Here is a 13,514-nt window from a genome sequence, read left to right as displayed (position 1 = left end):
ATACTATCTTGATTTCTGGAGTAGCCCCACTGTCTGCCTGGACAATACTCTATCTATGAACATGAGGAAAAGTCTCCAAGAAGGTGGTAAATAGAATAATGTAGAAAATCATGAGAAAGTTGCAAAGAAGAGAGAATGTTGCTTCACTGTGCACATAGCACATATCTACTCCACCTTATAAACACATAGGCAGGCACACCACAAACATTCCTCTATAGCTGCCACACCAACCAGCTCCTATAAACATAATGGGTTCAAGGGGTGCTTTGAAGAGACACAAACAGTGACCCTTTGACACCAAGGAGTGAGAAGTTGGCCTCCACTCCATCTAGTGTACAGAAATTGAATCAATCACTCACCTCCTGTAGTCTCTTATTTCCTGAGCAGTAATTTACACCAGATTCTTCCCCATACAAACATTTCCATGCCTCTGTTTCTCTTTCTCTCTGTGAGCATTAACATTTCTTCACATCTTTCTGAATCTCTAGATATGTGACAGTCTCCTTCTAACTATCCAATCAATCCAATAATCATTTAATACTTTTTATGTAAAAACATGACTTAAAAAAAATAGTCCTTGTCTTTAGAATATTCTTTTAGTGGTTATGCTTTTCACAATTAAGGTTAATTTTGTACTTGGACTTTAAATAGCAGATAGCAGCATTTTGGCCAGGAAGATATCTGGATATAGGTTAGTATGTTTCTTTCTATATATCTGTTTCTGTGGATATGGGTTTTTCTTTTCTCATATATCTTTGTGTCTTGCCTCTGTTTGGAAGTGACCTAAGCACAACCATCTCCAATTTGGAGAGCAAATGTTTTGACTAGATCTTAAACATATTAAAGTCCAGGCAGGGTAAACTTGCCAAATAGGAGACAGAAGAGCTAGGTACTCTCATTTCTTATCTCAAAGCTCTAAGGATGCCATTGTTTATTTTTTGTGTTTGTGTTTCTATTCCTTTATGTCTCTGTTATGTCATGTCATTAAAATTGTACTGCAGGCCATCATACAGGCAGGTTGATGTAAGTGTATCTTCTGATACAGCTCTGCCCAGTTCCTTGGCTTTCTTGGCAAATCTTTGGAATTAGTGAAGCAAACATGGGACCATTAGATGGCAGGAATCCTGGGTTTTGTCCCATCTCAGTCACCAACTTGTCATCTAATCTATGATGGAAAATGTTATCCACATCCAGAGAAAGAACTATGGCATCTGAATGCAGATCAAAACATACATTTTCACTTTTTTTGTTGTTTTTTTTTGGGGGGGGGTTCCCAATTTGTTCTGTTTCTTCTTTTACAACAAGACTAATGTGGAACTATGTTTATATGATTGCACATGTATTACCTATATCAGATTGCTTACCATCAAGAGAGGAGAAAAAATTTGAAACTCACAATTATATTAAAAAATGAATATTGAAAACCTGGGTATAACTGGAAAAAATAAAATACTATTTCAAATAAAAATACCAAAAAAACCCAAAAATACCAGCTTCCCCTCCCCCCTGCAAAATGGGCTCTACATTAGTACCATTTTCTCCATCACTTTCTTAAGCCTAGAAATCAACAAAATAATAAATTAATCCCTGATTTGTGTCATTTGCTGACTTCCAAGATATAAATATTCACACAGAAATTTTAATAATTGACTTGAACAGTTTTGAGCTGGCTCTAGCATACCTCAGCTTTCAGCTCATGATCCTTTCACCTTCTCTATTGCCTCTCCCAGCAGTTGAGCTAGTAGAGTCACATCATAATAGCCCTAATGAGGGACAGATGAAATTTCTCCAACATCCCAAGTCCATCTTCTTAGTTTGGGATTAGGGGAATAGGACTGAAATCCTTGAAGTGGATGGGGGAGGAGGTAAGGAAATTAATGCCACCTGTAAATAGGATTTCTCTTACCTCTACCCCCACTTTTTTTTATAGGTTTTTGCAAGGCAAATGGGGTTAAGTGGCTTGCCCAAGGCCACACAGCTAGGTAATTATTAAGTGTCTGAAGTCGGATTTGAACTCAGGTCCTCCTCCTGACTCCAGGGTCCGTGCTCTATCCACTGTGCCACCTAGCTGCCCCTCTACCCCCTCCCCTTCTAAAGAAGAGATGGTTAGTAATAGGAAGGAAGAGAAGGAAGAGTTAACTCCTTCTCTCTCTCCTCAAGTTGTTTGGTGAGAACTTTCAGAACTGTGAGTGGGAAAGAGTGTGATATGGGAAATGCTAAAGGATCTCTAAAGACAGTCAGAAGGGATAGTGAGGGGAGCACTCAGACTGGAGACAAGACATGAGACAGACCTTTGTAGAGAAGCAAAGACAGACAGAGGCAGAATAGACAGAGATATTCAGATCCTCTCATTCTCTCCCAGTCCCTTTCAAAGGCCCAAGGACTGGGTTTTCCTTGTCTTGCTGGTGAGGTCTCTTTGGGGGCTGCTGCTGATTTATGAACTGAATCTGATGGGGAGGAGCCAGGAAAGGATGAGACCCAGACCTGTTCTCTAGCAGTCTGGGGAGTCATGTCACTGAGGCCCAAGCCACCCGCTTTAGACACAAGCCAGCCCCTCTGAACCTGGGAGAGGATGGGGCTAGGATAGGGTTAACCCCCTAGCTGGTTTTTACCATCCACTTCAACTCCTGGGCTGTGTTGTGCTGTGGGCACCATCTATCGGCCATAGGAAGCATTGTTGAAGCTTCTCATATTTCTCTCAGATTCTGAAGTCATCTTGTCCCTCTCTCAGCCTCCTGTCTCAAGACCTATTCAGGTATTTTTGGATAAAGGATAAAGGAGATAAAGGAGATAAATGAACAAGATCAGAGTTATAGGTGGGACCTCTGACTGTCATTCCATTTGGCAATGGTCTCAGAAGGTACTATGACTTAGTGGAGAGAAAACATGCATTGGAGATAGAAGACTGGACTTCAAATCTTGAAATTGCTACTCATTCCCTGTGTGACATTGAGAAAATTCCTTAACTTCTCTCAGTTTCAGTTTCATACCACTTCTCCATTCAAGCTCTAGATTCTACAAAAATTCCAGCCCAGACTACACAAGGTCACAGACCTTGAAACACCATCATGAGGGTGTAACAAACCATTGCATCTCCTTCCCTGTGGACCAGGTTATATAGCCTGGAAGCAGGGAGAGGAGGGGAATGATCCCCCCCTCTCAAAACAATGCTTTGAGATCCCTGAAAATGAAGAGACTTGAGGATATGAGGTAAAGGAGTCAAGGGGAGAAATTTGGAGTGGAAGAGGGGGTTGGCAAATAAAAGATTCTCCAGAGAAAGTAAAGCTCATCCTTGAAGACAAGGATGGACTTTTTGGGATCCTGGTGCTTCTGAATCCCTAGACTCTGGCTGGATATGTACTTGGGACTAGAGGGTCCTATGATCACCCCCCCCCCAAGGCAAAGAACTCTTCTCTGCTCTTATAAGGATCCCATAAAAGACCATCCTTGTTTTCAAGGATGAGCTTTAATTTCCCTAGAGAATCTTTTATTTGTCACCTCCTTGAGCCTCCACACAGAGTTTGTGTCATAATTCCAATCCAACTTTCTGAACACAGCTCTCCTACTCTTTTCTCCCATCAGATGAGATGAAATGACACCCAACTCCACAATTCTTGCAAGGGTCTTCTTTGCTTGGTCCTATCAATCTGTTTCTTCCAATAAATTCTCTCCCCTGCCCCCTCACCCCTAATTTCTCTTCTCTGTCCCATTCTCTTCTTGTTTTTTCTGAACTTTCTTCCTACCTTTCCTTCCTTTTTCCTGTTTCTCTTCTCTTTCTCTAGCCTCCTCACTTCTTTCATTTCCTTTATGCTTCTCCCTTCTCTTCTCTCTTTTTACCTCTTCCCTCTTCATTTCTCTATTCCACTTTTCTTTCCCCTTTCTTTCTAATTCCTCTCCTCTATCTTGTTTTTTTCTTTTTCACTTCCTATGCACCCTTTATCTTTATCTTCTTTCTCCCATTCCCTTTTTGGCAATAATATAAAAGATAGGTATTTTCTGCTTCACATGTCATACTCCAAAGGGGAAGACAGAGGCATAAACCCAAAAAGAGACTAATTTCATAATGAACACTGAAACTCAGTTATCCTGATCATCCTCACCTGACCCCTAAGTTTAAGCCCTGTGTGCTTTAGGGTTTGGAACGGGGTAGGATAAGAAAGAAACCAAGACCCCTCTGCCTCTGGGGTATCCCCCTCTACCAGTCCTGGACACCTGGATCACTGGGAGAAGAGCAAGTTGGACTGGTTGATTTGCATCGTTTAGTTTGGAAGCAATTATTGGAGGAGCTGTCAGCTCAGCAGAGCACTCTCCCCGATAATCGGATTCTGCCAGAGCCCCAGGCTTGGGGGGGCAAGTAATTTGGCTTGATGCAGTAGTGGGAGATGTCGGGGCTGAGCTGCTTGACAATCTGTCTGAGTGCTGTTATAGTTGTTCAGAGCAATTATCCTGAGGGGACCACACAGATATCAGAGAGCTGAGGATGGCCATCTTTACCTACTGCAGCAGGATGGATAGAAGGTAGACATCTGGCAAAATGGATAGAACATCTTCAGGCTGGAAAGACTGGGAGAGGGCATAAAAGAAGCCAACCTATCCTAAGGCATTGGGGGCAAAGTCACCATGAACCAATTAAATGGAAAGGGGACCTAGAAATTTAGGCTACATATAACCACTGGTTAGGAGCAAGTATGAAAGACTCCACATTGGCCTCTTCTTGCCCTCAAAACAGAAAATCTTATGAGATAAAGTGTACAAAGACAGACAAAGTACCCTCCCAAAACTTAAACACATGCTTCTGTTTCCTGTCCTTTCCTCCTTGGGTTTTTCTTGGGATAGAAATTTAATGCTCTTATATCTAAATTCATAAATCAGACAACTATCTGTTTCTTGGTCCTTTTTTCCCTATGTTTCTGTCTCTCTGATCACCAGATCCAATGGCCTTTTTTTCAGTTCTCATTCTTCTTGAACCTTCTGCTGCATTTGAATTTTAGATCACTCCCTCCAAGAAACTCAATTTTCCTTTGGATTCTGTAATATGATAGTCTCATTGTCACTGCTTTTCTCTTAAAGGATTGAGTGTAGAAGCAGATCTAGGGATTGATTGTTCCAACCCCATCCTCATTTTCAGACCCAGAAGGTACATGACTACAGTTTTTTTAGAGGTAGTACCTAGGAGATGTAAAAGGTACTTCTCCATAATCTGTCCATGGAACTTTTCTTTTCTCTCTATGCTCACTCAACAATGTTAAACATTCCTATAATTTAGTCTATATAGATGATTCTCAAATCTCTACCTAGCTCTGACCTCTGCCCTGAGCTCCAATCCAGCATTTCCAACTTCTCACTGGGCATCTCCAATGGAGAATTTAACATGTTTTACCTTGAATTCATCCTCTTTCCCTCCCCCCTCCAATAATAACTCCCCTCAAACCCCAAACCCATCCTTGATCCTTTTTTGAATTCTCTATTTCTCTAGATGGCATCACCATGTTTCCTTTCATCTAAGCTCAAAATCTCAGTCATCTCTTAACTCTTCTTTCTAATCTCCCATATCCAATCAATCATGAGACCGTGTCAATTCTTCCTCTGAATTATCTCCCCAATCAACTCCCCATCCTAAACCCAGGCCTTTGTTATCAGTACCTTGGATTGCTATCTCATATTATCCATTTGGAAAGGAATAAAAAGTATTACCTTTTAGTGAAGAAATCTGTGGTCCAGAGAATTTAAGATCACTGAAAGTTAGTGGCAGAGCCAAGACTAATTCCCAAATCTATTGCCTATTGCCTTCTAATTCAGAGTTCTTTTCGTTACACCATTACACCATTCATTACATCGTAACTAGTCTCCTTCATTTCAGGATTCTCTACCACCAACCAGTCAGTTCAGCCTACTTGACAATCGTTCTGAATGTATCCCTCTATTGTAATATATTCTGAGACTTCAAATTGCTTGTGGAAAAAAATCTAGACCTTTCATTTAAAGTCCTCCATAGTCTTTAGGGTATAGATTAAGAGATTAAGACCAAATTCAAATACCATTCTGACACAACCTGAGTGACTTTGATCAAAGTAGCAACCTTTTTAAGATTCAGTTTCCTCTAGGTAACCCCTAAAGCAACCTTCTGCCTCTAACTCCGAAAATGCTTTTCCATTCTTATTTCTACCCTTTTCCTTAGCCAAAACCATAATCTCTAGTTAAATCTAGAATATTCACCCTTCCCAATTCTGCCCTAGTCTTTTTTTTCTTATTGATCCTTTAGCCCAGAATACCTTCCTTTAGTTCCTATATCTCTACCTGTTGAAATTCTGTGTATTCTTCAAAATGTAGTTCAAATCAATCAATTAACAAGCAATTATTAAATTCCTGCTGTGTGCCAGGCAATGAATTGCTGGATATAGACATACAAGAAAGCACACACACACACAATGTTCTGCCTTTAAGAGATATTCCATCAAATGCCACCTTCTCTATGAAGCTTTTACTGATGTCTTGAGCTATAAGTGATCTCTTCCCTATGAATGCCCATAGCATTTCTTACAGGCAACATGATAACATTATTTATGGCTTTGCTTACAGCATATTTTCATTATATTTATTGTGCTCATCTTTTTTGTTTCTGGACCTGTGATTTTACCAGTGTTATCTTCCTCTGATAGAAGGACTATAAGTTCCTTAAGAGTAAGTACCTAATGTCTTCCACTTCTTTCTCTCTCCCTCAGTAGCCTGCACAATGTCTTGCACACAGTAGGTGAGCAATAAATGTTAAATACAGCTCTAAATAGATGATCTTATGAATTGCTTTGTGTTTTGCTCCATCCTTTTGTGATTTTCTCTCTGTTCCCCGCTGTGTCTCTCTGAGATAAATACAAATTCAGGAAGATAACCCCAGAATCCTGTTCTAAGCATTCCATCTACTGGGGGGGGGGGGCAGATACCTTGCTATCACATTATATCTAAAAGCTGGAGATGGTTACATACTCTAGTGCAGCTTGGATTTCCTAGTTCCCTATACCTGACTAATTCCTATTTACCAGAGGCCATAGAGGGTTTTTTTCTGCTCCTAAGCACTCAAAAGATTTATTTATTCACAATGAAGAAAGCAGAGCTTGGACTAAAAGACTTCAAAGTCTCCATCCAGCTATGTCCTTCCTATAAGGTGAGGGGTGTGTGTGTGGGGGGGGAGGATCCTTCACACTTGGCCCTTGCAGGGAAAGCCAGAGCTGAGGACTCAGAAACACCTTGGGCTTGTTTGCATTTTACTTACATCCTATTTGCACATGATCCATCTCCTCTTCCATACCCAGAAATCATTCCAGCCCTTTTCCTCTCCCCTCAGAGTCTTTACTCCCCCTTCCCTGCTGTGTGCACCCTGCTTTTCTCACCGAAGTGCCCCTCTCAGCCTCAGTGCCCCCCCCCATCCCAGCAGGGCAATCCTGATCCTCCATGGCTCTCCCCTACATTCTCAGTCCCATTAGTTCATCCTGCCAAAAAAGCCCAGCTCCAGTTCCCCTAGATCCGCCCCGCCCCGGCCGATGGGAAGAGGGTGTCCCCACCCGATGTCTTCCCACTCCCCATCACCCCAATCCCTGGGCCGGGTAGGAGCAGCAGACAGCAAGCGCGCCTCTCAGCAAATCCCAGCTCCATTCAGCTACGTGATTAATGGCCCTGCCCTCCCCATGAACCTGCCTTTAATACTGAGGAAGTTATGAAACCGCTATACATCAGCAGCTCCGGTCCCGATGCCCCCCCCTTCCCTCCCGCCTCCATCCCCCCACCCACTCCCGCCCCAATTCCCTCTTCAAAATCTCATTTGGGCTCTGGGCGCCCAGGTCCATCCCTCCCCTGGATACTGGGGGGGGGGGGTCGTCGCTCTGCGCCCCTGCCCGCTGTCCATAGTGAGGACCTACAAATCATTTCCCTTCTCTCCTCTCTCCCCTCCCTCCTGCTTCTGCTCCTCCCCGCTCCCCCCTCCCCCCCCGCGGCTGCATCTCCGGCCCCATTTAGAATCGCTGACATTTTATCTGCATTACATACATCACTCCATCCCCAGCAGCCATCTCTCATGGATTGCCTGGGGGTGAGAGGTGGGGGGGGGCTAGGCTGGGAAAGATGGGATTGGGGGAAATGGGACCAGCAGGAGGGACTCATGCCTCCCTCTCAACATTCAAGGGACCCCAGGTATCGGAGAGATTGGACAGGGCAGGTAGGGTTCAAAGTGCAATTGTCCATCCTCATTCTCACCTTCTCCCTCCCCCATTCCTAGGACTGTACAGACTTGAGGGGCATTCCTGTTGTCTCTCCCTCTATCTCAGAAATCACTCTTCCACTAACCCCAATTGATCATTAAAGATATGAGATTTCTTTTCTCGGAGACCGACCAAAGAGATGATCATCCAGTGATCTCTTGTGCTATCTTCCCTTCCCATCTGGAGAAGTCCTTCTGAATATCCAACCGTGATCCCTCTGGCTGCATTTATAGCCAAGTTCTTATTTGTTCTTGGGTAAGGGATGACTGTGTAGTGGGGGTAGGAGCAGGAACTCTCCTCAAAACACCTTATCCTATGCCCTCAGCAGCCCCTGAGAAAAAAGAATTATACCCTTGAACCTTCAGTATCTGGTACACCTAAAAGAAAAACAGATGCTTCTTATCATTTTCAAAGATGGAGAAACTGAAATACAGACAGAAGTCAGGAGCTACCTGTCCAAGGCCAGGAAACAATAACAGTTAAATCCTAGCTGGCAGTTTTCCTTCCACAGGAGTATAGGCAAGGTAAAGAAGAAAAAAGGACACATAGAGACAGACAGACAGAAGGGAAGACAGACAGGGCAAAGGGAGAATGAGGGCTACAATTGGTATATAAAGTCAGACAAAGAGGCAGACAAAGAGGTAGACAAAGGAAGTGATATGGGAAGTCAAGGAGACAGAGCACTGAACAGAGGCTATCCTGTGGATGGATGGACACAGAAGAGCATCTCTCTGCCCCACAGTCTCTTTGTCTCTGTGCCTGTCTGTCTCTCCCTCTCTGCCTCTCTCCTTCCATCTCTTTTGCCAGTTTCTTTTTCTCTGCAATATTTTTCATTCCCTCCCTCCCATTCCCCAACAAGGAAATCCAAAGATCCCCTACAGACTGTAGGGGCAGATGGAGGGATCCCTGGTCTTTCTACTACCTTTCTCTAGTCCCCTCACCCAAGGGGTTGGATGAAAAGGACTGGGAAAAGGAAGGTTGGCTTGAGACGGAGGGGGAGATCAAGATGGGGGCATGTTTTCCTCCCCTTGATTTCTAACTCAGCCAATGAGAAAAGGGAATCCATTAAGATGAAAAAGGAGTTGGGGGGAAGGGGGGGAGGATTCTCTTTTCATCCCCAACATACACACACACACACACACACACCACACCCCTGTGGTGCAGCTCCAGACAAAACAGACCCAAGCTTTGGACTCAGAAAAAAGACAAATCGTGGTGATTTGCATGGTGTTTGCATCTCATTTGAATGTTTCCCATTTCACCTGGCCCTTTCCCCAGCCTCTCCACTTCTCTGGGATGGGGTGGTGGCTGGGAATCCCTAGGGAGCAGAGGATGTTGATGTTTATTAGATTAGTGAGTTGTGGCAATTGTTTGTTTTGCCTCTACTCTCTTCTCTTAGCTCCATAGAGAGCCCTTCCTTCTGGCCCTCTGTACAGCTGACTGCAAATGTACTTCTCTGGTCTGGACATGGGTTCCTGGAGATCCAAGCCTCCATGTCTAACAGTCTTTGAGGCAGTTCCAGCTGACATGCCTCCTACACCTCATACTCAACATCCCAAAATGAAACAGCAGTTTTCCCCTCCTTAGGTTAATGACTAGCATTTTCCCAATCACCTACCCTGGAGCATTTAAAATGATCCTTCTCCTCGCCCCTCCATAGCTCAGCAGTCATCAAGTGTTAGCAACTCTTGCTTTGAAATGTTTTCCTCTTTAATGCCATCATTATCCTTCCTCTACTTTCCATTCCAACTGCCATCACCTCATCAGCTCACGCCTGTACTATTGCAAAAGTCTCCTAGCTGGACTTCCAGTCTCTCTCTCCTTCTATCTAGTCTATACACTGATATTAGATTATCTTCTTGAAATATGGCTTTGCACATATTGCTTCCTGCTAAGGAACTGTGAATGGCTCCCCAATGCTTAACCAATACAGTTCAAACACCTCAATATGGCAACTAGGGGCTTCAGGATATAGATTGTGGTTTGGGGATCAAGAAGACATGAGTTCAAATGTGACCTCAGATATTTATTAGCTGTGATTGACCTTGGCAAAGTACCTTCTGTCTGCCTCAATTTCTTCTTCTGTAAAATGGAGATAAAAATATCTCTCCAAAGGTTGTTGTAAGGGTCAAATGAGATCATATTTATAAAGCATCTTACACACCTCAACATGTTATATACATTCTAGCTATTATTATTACTTTTATCGTTAAAAACACTCCATACCCCTGATGCCAGCTTACTTTATCAACCTTATCTCCAATTACACAACTTCCTGAATGAACCACTTGTTTTTATCAATTTCATATCTCACTGTCCCTAGAAAAAGGTCTTGTTCTTTCTTGTTCCTGAACTGTTGCTCAAAATGTTTCATTGCTTTTGAACACTCTCTTCCTGACTATCTACCTCTAATAAATCCTACCCATCCTTAAAAATCCCACCAAATCCTTCTTCTTCCACAAAGTCAGTGCAGACTATCCTAGCCCTCAGTGATCACAGAGTCTTAGGGAGATTACCGTGGTATAAATGGCATGAACACCAGATGTGTGGCCAATGGTCTTCTTACTGCTTAATTTCGAAAAATGATTCTGAGCCTCAGTTTAGGGCTTCAGATTCCTTTTCTACAAAATAGGAAATAAATACTATTTGAACTACTTACCCTTAAAGTAAGTAGTTATAAGGATCAAATTATATAAAAATATGTGTCAGTTAAAATAGTCACAAGATATCAACACACTTGTTGAGATTTTAGCATTTTACGAAAATAAAACAGCATGATATTTTTTATAAGGTGCCAGCACCTCTCCAAGCCCAGAAGGAAACAATATGATTGGTTGGACCTCTGCTTTGGATACTTCACACAGTTAAATCCTGGATGATTCTAGAGTGGGAGAAATTTTAAGTTAGGAGGGGTCTAGGAAGAGATTCTCTTGGGGGGGTGGGGGGAAGGAGGAAGAGGAAGTAATTTCTCTTCCTGACTTCCTAGATCCCTCTATGACAAATTGCCTGTCCTCCAGTTTACATCTCCCATCTCCCAGTCTCACCTTGTCATTCAGGGTGTCTCCCGACCCACCAAAATATTTTCTGATTATCTCTAAACCCATCCACCTCAAGGTTAATCCTCTCCCCAGTACCCTTATTTTCTAACTCTAAAAGCAATAAACCATTAATGACTCCAATGACCATCTACCCTGATTTCCAAGTCCAAAAAAAAATTCCTTATCAACCACTCCCAGAGAAGTATTGTCTTCTTCTATTATAAGGAAAATTGCCTAAAGGCAAGAACTGTAGCTTTGCTAGGTGTGGAAATAAAGGGAATACAAGTCTTGCACTTTGAAGTCAGGAAAACCTAAGACCTGCCTAACACATAGGTTTTGTGTGACCCTGGGCAAATCACCAACCATGAGGTTGGTGTCTCAGTTCTTCTGTAAAATGGATATAACAATAGCACCAATCTCACAGGTGTTGTAAAAATCAAATGAGTTTATATATTTAGAGATTTTTCAAACTTTAAAGTGCTTTATAAATGATAATTATTTTTATTATGGCTTGCACTTATAACCCCAGGGCTTAGCACATATTCTATATTTGATAAATGCTTTTCATTCATTTTCCCCTCATTCATTTTTTTTCCACCTACATATTACCCATGTAGCTTTGAGAGGAAACTGATGGACCACTTGTTAGCAGGAGACACTTCTTCCATCATGAAGCAGTGAGATGGACACAAAGGAGGATCCAACTTCAAGGAGAATGACTCCTGATAGCAGAAAAGTCAATCAGTTTTGGAAAGGAAAGACCTAACTAAGCCACCCAGATGAACAGCCAATTCAACAGAGATGCTGCACCCAAAGGGAAGACTATGAAAAAGAAAAAAGATATCCAGGCTCTGAAGCAATCAGCCTTTCTCACACTGTCCTGTGAATGTAACTCACTACCATTGTACTTTAAATTTGAGCCCTCATGTTTCATGGATGCTTGTGTGTATTTGCAGGAGAAATCTAAAGGGTTGTTTGCATCATTATTTTTTGTGAGTGCCTTTGCTAAGAGTTAATCTAGTCTATTAGTTGATTGTTGATGGAAGCACATTGGTAGGAGCTCATGAAATAGTAGGCATCACAAGGTTATCCCCCAAAATATAAGAGAGCAGCTATGGCCTAAGGACTCAAATCTACAATGGGAGTACAAATTATGGAAATATTCCAGAGGGGATGATACTATATATGTAAAATTCTTTGTTTAGAGATGATACTACATCTATCCAAAGCATCATAGAAATAAAAGCAATTATTATTATTAGGATTGGAGTGATGAAGAGATTAATTTTTTCAATTTTTAATTAATTTATTTTTGAATTTTACAATTTTTCCTCTAATCTCACTTCCTTCCCCCCCCCCATAGAAGGAAGTATCTTAGTCTTTACATTGTTTGCATGTTATATATTGATCTAAGTTGAATGTGTTGAGAGAGAAATCAGATCCTTAAGGGAAAAAAAATAAAATATAAGAGATAGTAAAATTACATAATAAGGTAACAGGCTTTTTTTTTAAAACTAAAATAGTCTTTGGTCTTTGTTCAAACAACACAATTCTTTCTCTGGATACAGATGTATTTTCCATCATAGATACCCCCAAATTGTGCCTGATTGTTGCACTGATGGAATGAGAAAGTCCATTAAGATAGATTATCAACCCCATGTTGCTGTTATGGTGTACAATCTTCTTTTGGTTCTGCTCATCTTACTCAGCATCAGTTCAAGCATATCCTTCCAGGCTTCTCTGAATTCCCATCCCTCCTGGTTTCCAATAGAACAATAATGTTCCATAACATACAACTACCACAATATGTTCAGCCATTCCCCAATTGATGGACATTCACTCAGTTTCCAATATTTTGCCACCACAAACAGAGCTGCTATGAACACTTTTGTATAAGTGATATTTTTACCCTTTTTCATGATCTCTTCAGGGTATAGACCCAGTGGTGATATTGCTGGATCAAAGGGTATGAACATTTTTATCTCCCTTTGGGTCTATGAAGAGATTAAATTTACCAAATGTCTCATAAGAATCTACTTTGTGTGACCTCAGTACTTGGTTCAAAGACCAACTCTTTCCCTCAACCCTGTCCTTTAACTAGGGGAACTCAAACACTCTGGCCTTCCAATTCATCCATTTCTCAATGCTCAAGGGTGGGGAACCTTTTTTCTGCCAAGAATCAATTGATTTTTATAACATCATTTTCAGGCTATATCTATAGTCAAAC

This window comes from Macrotis lagotis, chromosome 2 (assembly GCF_037893015.1).
Source record: "Macrotis lagotis isolate mMagLag1 chromosome 2, bilby.v1.9.chrom.fasta, whole genome shotgun sequence".
NCBI lineage: Eukaryota > Metazoa > Chordata > Mammalia > Peramelemorphia > Peramelidae > Macrotis > Macrotis lagotis.
Note: the sequence above shows the minus strand (reverse complement) of the source record.